Here is a 12,306-nt window from a genome sequence, read left to right as displayed (position 1 = left end):
TCTAGAAAAAAAAAGATAAAGGACACGTAAAGGAAATCATTATAAAATACTTCAAGAGATGGTATAACCTTGTTAGAAGAGGTGCTTTAAATTTGACATAGGTATTTCCAAATATGAGAATTTCTTCTCTATGATATGGCATTGCTGAACCATGAGGGAGTTGTTGAAACTACTCATACATTTTCAGTTGAAAATCAAAGGCACTGTTTACTTAGAACTAGCAAGGCCATACGGCACCTCCACTGGTTTTCCTCATGAAAGTCCATCCTAGTGCACACCTCCCCTCCGCCCCATCACATTCAGCTTTTCTCTCTTACTGTTTGGAACTGACGGTTACAATACAGGTAGATAGTAATGCAGTTTTGATAGCAAGACCTTTCACATCCATGGCAGTTGCCACTTCATGGATTCCAAGCTTCACTGCTTAATACACTTTACATAGTAATGCTTTCTAGTTCTGGTCATTAAGTTCTAGTTGGTCATGATTCCTCATTTTGTTCCATGATTCAGGGTGTTCTTGTTGATTGGCTTTTATACTCAATCTCAAAAGACAGTGCTCGCTCTCCAAGTCTAATTTTACAAAATCATTTTATGATCAGGGTCCATGGTCAAGAGAAGTAAGATCTAATCATGTTTTAACACTTATTTATGTGACCCTATTTCTCACAATACTGACATTCCCATGGACATCTGGGGAAGAGTATTTCAGGAAGAGGGAACGAGTGAAAATGCCTGAGATGGGAGTGTGATGAGATCCAGGACAGCAAATCACCCAGCAGGTCTGAGCTCAGTGAAGGAGACAGGAGTGTGGAAGCAGTGAGGACAGGTCATGGACATGCCGGGAAACCACTGTAAGGAACGGCTTTTTCATGAAATGGGAAGATACTGCAGGCTTTGAGCAGGAAAGTGACATGACCATATCATATTTTGAAAGGACTTAATTGTTTTAAAACAGTGAGTTACTTCATTTTCCAGAGCAAAGGAAATTATAAGCAATGCTTTAGATGGAGTGAATGACTGCTAGAAGAATCATATTTAAAGAAGCAAAACAATGGCAGTTTAAAAGTGAGAAACAAAAAGGGAGAGGAGAAAACAGCCTATTAAAAGGTAAGAGCAAGGAATACCACACAAATATCTGGACCTTTAATTGTAGGGGCAAATAATTTTTAATTATTCAAGAGTCACTAAAATAGAATAATAAATATCTAGTCTTTTATTACAGGGTTAAATAACTTCATATACTCATATGATTCCATAAATATTATATTTTGATAGATTATATTAAGAATTAAAATAAATGATTTTAAGATATAAAATTATAATAGATTATTAGCTATCCGATCCCTTTTTTGAGGATAAGAAATACATTTGAATTGGTAAGGTATCTTAGGATTCAAAAAACCATTTAAATAGAAAACCTTTCAACACTTAAATGTGTATATTTTAGTTTTCTTAGAATTTTGCCTTTGTCGGAAAAACTCTGACAGCCAAAGATAAATGAGGTATTAATATATCACTGTGTGTTGGTTAGGTTTTCTCCACATGAAGCTGGATATGCGAAGAATAAAAGTGATGTGAATTGGCTTATTTTTATTTCCATCAGAAAAATTATAATGTGTAATGAGTTCTTCCCATAGTTAAAGTGTAGGGAGAGAAAGGAGTAAAACAGAATGAGGATTCTTGAGTAGAGTAAAAGAGAACCCCACCCTGTTTCAAGCATCCCTTGTTATCTGAAATGCAAATTTGGAAGACGTACAAAAGGAATCAATGATTCCACATTTCTTCACAACTCAAATTATCATTCCATAAGACTCATATGTCATTAAATATTTTGTTCAGAAATAAATCAAATCTAACACAAGCATACAAATGTCTCCTTTAACCTGGAATCAAACTTCAGTCAATGCCAGCTGGGCACTTAGAAGAAGCTATTCCATTTTATGTACCTCTTTGTATTCTTTCCTTTAAATACAGCTATTTCTTTGGAGGCTTAACAACATGCCAGATTTGAAATGGTTGTGTTCAGTCATTTTAGTTATTGGTGTAACTGTTCTTTCATAATTCAAAAATAACTGAAAGGATTATTTTTCTTAGAGCCTTCCAAAAGAAATACCTTATCACTTAGATGAAGTGTGGAAAAGTTGTTTTCTAAAGCCAAAGGTTATAAATGTCCAAGGACTAAAAACATAGGATTATAAAAGCAACTTGAACCCACACTTTTATATTGTGTTTGCCACTATAAACACTACTTTCAATACCCTATTTTTATTTTTTGGTCTTGTTATATACAAACGTTTTCTGTTTGGACATATATTAAGAAGTCAATATATTTTTCTGGCAAAATTTATGAAAAATAAGGATATAATCTAAGGGAGGGGTGGAATGTAAAAAAAAAATCACTCTTTTTTTCCTACAGGCTCTCTATTCATGAAATAAGTTACTCATCTCACATCCACAATTTCTCATGGTACAGCAAAACTGCTCTTAGAGACCATTTTCCTTTAATCAGAAGGGTACTCTTTTTGATATGTGGTATTGTGACAGCAAAGATAAATAGTTAAGTTTTAGCTATTTCATTTGCAACCCTTCAAGATTTACTATCCTGTTCAAATTAATCATAATGTAATATTGACAGAAAGAAGGGACCCCTCTCAATATGGCTCAGTGTATTTCCCTCTGGGCAGATTCAGTCCCCTAAAAACTTTAATGTGTGGCCTCTTAATAAACATAGATTCTTTCTCACATAACAGTGTTTGCAACACTTCTGTTATGACATGGAGGCAGTGACACTTACATTAGAGTTATTTCAGCTTCTCATATAACAAAAATATGTCATCATATTTGTACTTGTCAAAAAAGAATGGAGTCCCAGTGAGTCCAGCGAAGTATATTTTATTGTAGAGAATTTGCCATGTTTTCACAATCCCTGCTCTTCTCCCCATCATGACATAATTTCAAGGGATATACTGTGAAATGGACCATGACATAGTAACGGCTGGGCTGGCCTTATGAATGAGCAGGAAGAAATGGAAATTAAGTAGAACAAAGAAAAAGACCATCTTGTGCTTAAAGGTCACACTGTTACCTTATCATGCTATTTCAAACTCAAAATTTAATTTAGATTTCTTAGAACCTCTATCTCAAGAGTGCCTATAAAAATCAAATACCACTGAGAGTGTTAGGAACATAAAGTTAGAATAAATGTATCCCAAATGATTCCTAGAAGAGTCTGCAGGAATAGAACAATTTGCATCTTGATAGGGCTGGGGAAAGCTACTTGTGATGCAGCTATCTGTGCACGTATCAGCTTCTTCAGAAAAGTGATGCCCAGAAGAACCATGCAGCAGGGAAGAAGGCAAACTTTACTCCCTTCAACATTTTCTGAATCCAAATGATTGGTCACCAAAAGCAAGCCTGGTTAAAGCCTGGCTACAACTAAGGAATGACATACATAATTCTGGTCAGTTATGTAGGGTGCAGATTGCCTACTCCTAAGAAATTCTCAAATCACCATTTCCTAAGCCTAAACATTTACTCTTTCAACCATGTACTCAAATGATAATATTCAAAAAGATACATACATCCCTATCTATGTTCACTGCTTCGTTATTCGCAATAGCCAATACATGGAAACAACCTAAATTTCCATCAACAGATGAATGGATTAAGAAGATGTGCTACTTAAATACAATGGAATACTATATAGCCATAAAAAGAACAAAACAATGTCATTTGCAGCAACATGGATGCAACTAGAGATTTTCATATTAAGTGAAGTAAGTCAAAAAGAGAAAGACAAATACCATATAATATCACTTATGTGTGGAATCTAAAACATGGCACAAGTGAACCTACCTACAAAACAGAAATAGACTAATGGGACATAGAGAACAGACTTGTGGTTGCCAAGGGGGATGCGGAGAAAGTGGCACAGACAGGGAATTTGGGTAGATGCAAAAAACTTCCTTTAGAACGGCCAAGCAATGAGATCCCACTGTACAGATATAGGGAACTATATCTAATCTCTTGGGATACCACATGACAGATGGTATGAGAAAAAGAATACACACACACACACACATACGTTCATATATATATGTATGTATGTATGACTGGGTCACTATGCTGTACAGCCAAAATTGACACAAAATTGTAAATCAACTATATTCTAATAAAAATGAAGTTAAAAAATGATAATATGTAGATAGCATTCTGAAAGGTACAGAAATGAACAGAACACAGAATTTTTGTTTAAGGAACTCACACTTCAGTGAGAGAGATAAAGCCAAAAACTGTTATAAAGTAAAGTAGAAGGTGTTTGAGAGAAGTAAAGAGTGTGTAAAATATGGAGAAAAAGTTTTTGACTAAGTGACTGAAAAAATCCTTCATGGATGAGGTGGCATTTGAAGGGGAAAGTAAAGTCAGACACTTTCAACAGGCAACCTTGGAGACAGTAAACAGTCACTACATATTGAATGAAAAAATAAATGGCTGATGTATAATTGGAAAGCACTGACTAGTGGCAGTGATGTGGAGACTACCCCTAAGTTCTGCCAAATTCTCTTGGACAAACTATCTAACCTCTTTTTTCTTCTTTTGTTTTTCTTTCTTTCTTTCTTTCTTTTTTCTTTTTCTTTCTTTTTTTTTTTTTTTTTTTTTTTTAGTGCTGCACCTGTGGCATATGGACGTTCCCAAGCTAGGGGTTGAATCGAAGCTACAGGTGCAGGTCTACACCACAGCCATAGCAATGCAGGATCTGAGCTGTGTCTGCAACCTACACCACAGCTCACAGCAACTCTGAATCCTTAACCCACTGAGCAAGGCCAGGGATCAAACACACATCCTCATGGATACCATGTTGGGTTTTTAACCTGTTGAACCACAATGGGAACTCCCCCCATCTAACTTCTTTGAGGCTCAGTTTCCCTGTCTTCAAAGTATTAGGACTAGGTTTAGGTTGTCTTTAAATTTCTTCCTACCACTATAACTCTAGGAAGACATGGAGTTCATGTTTGAACTCCAAGTTTCCTGTAAGAAACTCTTGACAATATGTACTAAAGTGGTGGAATTCTGCAGTGGGTACTGTGGTTATCTTACCAACCTCCATTCCACCTACCACCCCCTCCTCTCATTCTGAGTAGCATCCAGGGAGTTTTGGGAGGGTTTTACTTCATCCCCAGATCCAAGAGTAGCTCATGCTTTCCTACTACTTTTTACTATTAAGATTGTTTCATCATTGTTTCATTATCTAACTCTATTCTAAACCAAAGCCAGGAGACACTGGCAAAATTGTTCAAAGTTGACTAATGAGCCAGTGAGAGCAAACTTAGGGCATTTGTTTAGCAGTTATGGACAGTGGTCATTTTCTTCCACTGGATGGGCAAAAGTAGCTGATAGACATTATATGGAACATTTTAGGGATAAAGAACACCGGCAAGAGATGGAAATGCAAGTGAATCAAGAAACATGACAGAGTTATGCTCATACTGGGATTAAAGCCCATCTATTCTTCGACTTTCTTACTTGTGAGCCAATAAACAGCCTTCATTTTTTAAGACATATAAGTGTGGTTTTCTGTATCTCACAACCACTACTCTGAATAACCAAACCACTTTTTTAAACTTTTTTTGGTAAAAGTTTTTTTTCTGAACTTTAAATTCATACACATAAAACATACATATTCTCAACTTAGAGAGTTTACAAAAACTTAACTGACAATATTCCCAACAAAAATGCTATGCTGTTTTCTTGCTGGATTAGAAAGCACTGTTACCTTTAAACTAAGAGCTTTCATAAGAGGACAGATTTTGAAAAGGATTAAAAAAAGACACACCTTTTCTCTGGAGGCTTTCAATCATTCTCATTTAATTTTAGTCCAAGATATTTTTGGTATCATCCTTGCTTTCATCTCTTTAAAACCTGTACTCCAACTCTTTTGTTAGGGAGTATGAGGGTTTTCAAGAATCAAAAAAGAATAAGGAAAACCTTTGTTGTCATCAACCTCACATCCTTCTTCTGCACATAAGGCCAAAGAATGATGACCATCCTTGCTTGGGATGGTCAGTGTCAGAATGGGAACAGGATCTCAGGTGTACACAACTCCCTAACAGCCAGCCTCTGTTCATTACGCTATAGAATGCTCTGATTTAGGTAGAGTTGCCTGTAAAGAGTTGGTGCTGCCATCCAGATATACACAAACCTGTGCCAACTAATGTTCTTCTTTTTTAATTCCCCTGTGTCCGTTTTCTAACTTCCATTTCATAGACTATAAAAAAGCAGATGCACTGAGCATCAAAGGGTTCAAATTATTCAAACAAAGTTATTGTCCCATTAATGGCTGACACAGGACTAAACAGAGCACCCCAGACTCCATCCCATTATCCCTATTGAGTAAATAGAACAACTTACATAAATATTTCCTTGCTGTCTCTCATTGAACAAATCAGCTTTTAGGATTAGAATAATGAAAATATAGAATATAAGACTTGGAAAGAATGTTAAAGATCATTTCATTGAAAATTTTTCCCAATCAATTATGATGCCAGAATCTACTTGCTAGACATTTTTTTTTCTTGAAGAAGGTGGTCTTGAAGGTGCATATCAAATGTTCTCTAATTTTTATACAGCAGGGTAAGGCCATGAAAATTTAAGTACTAAAGAAATGCTAATTCTTGGCAATAATTCTCTTGATTTTTTTTTTTACTATAATACTTGTACCAAAACCAGAGATAAATCTTTAAAAAAAAAAAGCTCAATTTCAAAACTATGTTACTGAAACATTTACTGACCACATAATAAAGTACTCTTTTTGAATTACACAAGGATTATTGTGAACAATGGCACACTGAAATATGATTATATATGAAATATTACTTCTCTCGTCTATTGTCAGTTTTTCTGAACTTCAAATTTCCTTTAAAGAATTCCAGGAGGAAACCCCCTTGTCCAAGAGTAATCTGATATACTTATTTTGTTTTGGTGGAGAGTTTTAATCACATATTATATCTCAATACAAAAAGATTTATATTATCAAGTTTGAGCTTTCAGATGGCCAAACAGTTGTTTCTTTGTTACCAGAAATAAGTACTACGTATTTTAAGTTCTGAGATAGAAGCGCTCAACTGTATACAAATCATAAGATATTCTAAAATATCTGTAGTTTTGAGAAATTAAGTTACCTTTTTGGTCGACTTATATCCATGTGGGCACTTGTGAAGACAGAAAAGTCTTTTTGTTGGTTTAACTCTCTTTTCAGACTATGGTTATTACTGGATAGTGGCTAATTGTTTTAGAATTTATTGAGGACTACAATCATATATTAGATAAAATTTGAAATAAACAGGCTTGGTTCCTTCAATTTACTATAATTTGGGAAGTAGAATGGTGGGAAGGAAGTAGATATAAGCCCTACCCAGACCTGGGTTGAAATCTTAATTATAATGTTTACTTACTGACTTGTGGGGCAATTCATGGAACTCTTCTGGCTTTGTGCTTCTTTATCTGTAAAAGAAATATAATAGTGTTTACTTCTCAGATGTCCTTTTGATAATTAGAAGAAATATATGTAAGTTAAAGAGAGTCAACAAACTGTTATTAGAAACACTAGTTTTCCATTCACAATGATTGTTTAATGAGCCAAAGGAAATCAGACTCATTCAAATCTTAAAGGTTATATCTGTTTTTATCAGACACTTGTTTAAAAACAGATTCACTTTCACTTTTGCCACATTTATTATTAAAAACATATCTGATTCTCTCGCCTGTTTCAGCAACCCAATAGAACTAACTGTAACAAATCAAATTATTTAGTGGTGAAAATGAATCTGCACTTATGATTTATTCAGTGTCTAACGTTAGCATGATCTCAGTTACTTAGAGCCTTCATCACTTATTACTTTCTCTCAGTGAAGAAGCTTCTGAGAACAAACACAACAAAGAAAGATACGTGTCAAACCAAGATGAGAGTTTATTCACATTCATTGATGAAAATGATGCCATTAAACTACAAAGATAAACAGTTAGCTTATAAACTGATAATGCAAGTGCATTTTCTCCCTTTGTCATTTTAAATAAAATTGAACATTTAAAAAATATTGTGCAATAACGTATCACCTGTCACTTGAAGAATTTCTGGGTTCAGATTAGTATGGTGTTCGATACAGCATTGAAAACAGCTTTGTAGAAATATTGTTTTCTGCTTCAGAAAATGCCTTGATATGCTCATAACTGGTTGCAGCAAAAGAGAATGAATTGATTCTAGTTCCTGTACATTTCTACTTGTTAATTATTTTCTCAAAAATTTTTTTGGTATGTTTCTGCTTTCATCTTTCTTCCTTATTGCTTAACCATATTGTTGACTATAAAACTAAACATTTTATATGCCAGAAAATGTAGGATTAAGAAGTATCATGAGAGAATTTTAATGCAGCAAATGTTTGACTAAGGTCATGCCACAATGAGATACAAAGCAATACATAATAAGAAAAATCACTTAAACATAAGAAAGTTATTAATAAATCAGGAGAAATCAAGTGTGTGTGGAAAGGTTGGATGTTATATACTCTGTGTTTTCAGATATATGGTTTATTACCAATGTAATAGTTCTACCATGTAGGATATGCATTTGAGAAAATGTTGTAAATTATCAAAAACTACATACAGCGAAACCTCTTCATAATATTTCCCATAACAATTCCCCACATGTAGAATGCCTCTGACTTACACAGACATGGTCCTTTGGGAGCCTTAAGCCAGAAACATGATAACCCTTCATAGTGCTACATGTGAAAGTTTTGAAAACTGTAAAGCACTATAGAATTTAAAGAATCTTTCATTCAATAAAAAATAAATAAAATGAAATAAATATGTGAAGGGTAGTAAATGTCCTACTACTGAGTATTTTCAAGTCTCCATTAAGAGTTCATAAACTAGGAGTTCCCGTTGTGGTACAGTGGTAATGAATCCGACTAGGAACCATGAGGTTCCATGTTCAATCCCTGGCCTTGTTCAGTGGATAAAGGATCCGGCGTTGCTGTGAGCAGTGGTGTACCCTGCAGACGTGGCTCAGATCCCACGTTGCTATGGCTGTGGTGTAGGCCGGCAGCTGTAGCTCCGATGAGACCTCTAGCCTAGGAACCTCCACATGCCATGAGTGCGGCCCTTAAAAAAAAAAAAAAAAAAAAAAAAAGAGTTCACAAACTAGAAAATGGGATCACAATGCAATGTGTCAGATGATATGATTCTGTATCTCTAGAAGGGCATTAGCCCACGTCAAGTCTTGAAAAACAGTATAAGAACCAGGGTCTATTATCATTTCCAGCACTATCTAGAGTGGGAGCAGTCCTACCTGCTGTGATGAACTACTGAGTTCCATTGTTTATCACTGAGAAGGGACACCAGGATGCTATAATACTATAATACTATCCAAAATAACCCTCTTTACCTTTGGATTACTTTGGCTTTTCATTTAGGTTGCTAGGCAGCAGTCAATTTCCTCCTCAAGAGAGAGGAAATACTTTGCAGTATAAATTTTAAGAAACTGGCATTTTTTTTCCACATATAATGATTTTTATTTTTCCCATTATAGCTGGTTTACAGTGTTCTGTCAATTTTCTACTGTATAGCAAAGTGACCCAGTCACACATACATGTATACATTCTTTTTTCTCACATTATCATGCTCCATCATAAGTGACTAGATATAGTTCCCAGTGCTACACAGCAGGATCTCATTGCTTATACATTCCAAAAGCAATAGTTTGCATCTATTAACCCCAAATTTCCAATCCATCCCACTCTCTCCCCCTCCCCCTTGGCAATCCCAAGTCTGTTCTCCTTGTCCATGATTTTCTTTGCTGTGAAAAGCTTCATTTGTGCAATACATTAGATTCCAGATATAAGTGATATCAGATGGTATTTGTCTTTCTCTTTCTGACTTATTTAACTTAGTATGAGAATCTTTAATTCCATCCACGTTGCTGCAAATGGCATTATTTCATTCTTTTTTATGGCTGAGCAGTATTCCATTGTGTATATATACCACATCTTCCTAATCTAATCACCTGTCAGTGGACAGTTAGGCTGTTTCCATGTCTTGACTATTGTGAACAGTGCTGCAATGAACTTGTGGGTGCATGTGTGTTTTTCAAGGAAAGTTTTGTCTGGTTATATGCCCAAGAGTGGGATTGCTGGGTCTTACAGTAGTTCTATGTATAGTTTTCTGAGGTACCTCCATATTGTTTTCCATAGTGGTCATATTACTTTACATTCCCACCAACAGTGTAGGAGGGTTCCTTTTTCTCCACACCCTCTACAGCATTTGTTACTTGTGGTCTTATTAATGATGGCCATTCTGACTGGTATAAGGTGATACCTCACAGTAGTTTTGATTTGCATTTCTCTAATAATCAGGGATGTTGAGCACTTTCTCATGTGCTTGTTAGCCATTTGTATATCTTCTTTGGAGAAATGTCTATTCAGGTCTTTTGCTCATTTTTACATTGGGTTGTTGTCTTTTTTGCTGTTGAGTTGTATAAGTTGTTTGTATATTTTACAAATTAAGCCCTTATCATTTGCATTGTTTGAAACTGTTTTCTCCCATTCTGTAAGTAGTCCTTTTTTTAAATGGTTTCCTTTGCTGTGCAAAAGCTTGTCAGTTTGGTTAGGTCCCATTGGTTTATTTTTGCTTTTATTTCTGTTGCTTTGGGAGATTGACCTGAGAAAACAAGAAATTGGCATTTTGAATAGTATTTGTCAGATATATTGAATAACATGACTCAGTTCTGTAGTCCTGATGTGCAAAACTGAGGACAAGACACTGGATCTTGATCCCCCTGTGTAGATACAAGGACCCGAGCAAACACTTCTACCTGTAGAGAAAGCTTCTCTATGTCTGACAAGCTCTTAACGATGACACATAGTGGATAATTAAAGTGATTCATATTTGGTATTTTATACATAAGGAATCTGAACTGAGAACTGAGCCAAAAAATAACAAGAAGCATGTGTATCAGTTTATTACTCCTGTTACCAAATTATTTCCAAATAGTGGCATAAAACAGCATTGGTTTAATATTCCCTATAATGCTGTACATTGGCAATTTAGGCAGTTCTTCTGCTGGTCTAACAGGGGTCACTCATGTGACTGCAGTTACTGGATGATGGGAAAGTGCTAAAGGGTTCAGGATCTGTGTTGCCTATTGACTGGGGCACCTCTGCCTCCTCCACATGCCCCTTCCACCACATTCTACTGAAATAAAGCAAAAGACCAGCCTAGTATGAAGGACTTAGAGAAACAGACCCCACCTCCCGATGGTAGAAGCAGCCAAACAGCATTGCAAAGGGTCATGGATACAGCAATGCTTTCTGCACTGGAGACGTATTTCATTTGCAGTCCTTTCCATGGCATCTTGCTCCAGGGGTGTCCCTTGTGCCTTTCACTGCCTGCCCAATATCTCAGCTCAATACTTTACAAAGGATTCATGTAAGATCAAAGGTAGGGAAAATGGGAGTCATAGGGCAGGAGTTATGGCAGTAATTGAAGGATTATTTGTTGTTTTAAATCCAAATCTCTTTCCTTTTAAAAAAGATCATGGATCTCATGGATCTGTGTTGACTTTCACATAGAATAAACTCAGTCAAATGTATCAAAGACTCAGAGAAAAATAAACTCTGAAAAGTATTTCATCAAGTAAGGCATGTAGGAAAATAAATGCTTACTGTAAAGCTAAAATTCAAAGTTTGTGCTGAAATACACTTATACCCAACATGGATTTCACAAATCGATGTTTTATGTAAAGCTTAGAATATCGAAAATTGCCCCAACTACCTTGTTCATGTCTTTTTAAAATTTGTTGGATAACAAAAACACTTCCCAGCTCTAAATAAAACTGTTTTACATCAGGAAAAAATTTCAAAAATGCTCCTTTCCCAAGTTATTATGAAATTAACTTTTTTTTTCAAATTGTTTTAAAAACAGAAATAAGTAGCAGATATGATAGCTTTTTTAGTTGAAATTGGAAGAAAAATATGAGGAAAGAAGTGCACTAAAAAAGTGTACTAACAAAATTCTAGAGAAAAAAATATTAGGTATAAGAGAACCACTTAGCAGTAGCTAAAAGGAAAATTGATGACAGCTGAGGTTCCCAGGCCCCTAAACAACTTCTGCTGTTCTGTCCTTAAACCTCAAACAAAGGAGATGTTAGATCACTGGGAAATTGCAGCTCAAGAACCTACAAAGGCTTCCCGTGAATCAATAAATCAAACTCCTCCTTGTGGAAACATTAGAGTCTCTATACACAGTTCCCCC

The 12,306-nt window shown here is 35.5% G+C and overlaps 1 long non-coding RNA gene across 2 annotated transcripts in view; it reads right to left on the bottom strand.

The window, feature by feature from the left end:
- The window catches only part of LOC110257446, a 421,649-nt gene that overhangs the window by 94,536 nt on the left and 314,807 nt on the right, over positions 1–12,306 (bottom strand). For both annotated transcript variants that reach the window (XR_002340035.1, XR_002340034.1), the window contains exon 3: positions 7,452–7,500. This is a non-coding gene — a long non-coding RNA (uncharacterized LOC110257446). The remainder of the gene's footprint in view (positions 1–7,451; positions 7,501–12,306) is intronic.

The sequence above is a fragment of the Sus scrofa genome, chromosome 17 (genome assembly GCF_000003025.6).
Source record: "Sus scrofa isolate TJ Tabasco breed Duroc chromosome 17, Sscrofa11.1, whole genome shotgun sequence".
Classification (NCBI taxonomy): Eukaryota; Metazoa; Chordata; class Mammalia; order Artiodactyla; family Suidae; genus Sus; species Sus scrofa.
This window is presented reverse-complemented; position numbering and strand designations above follow the sequence as displayed.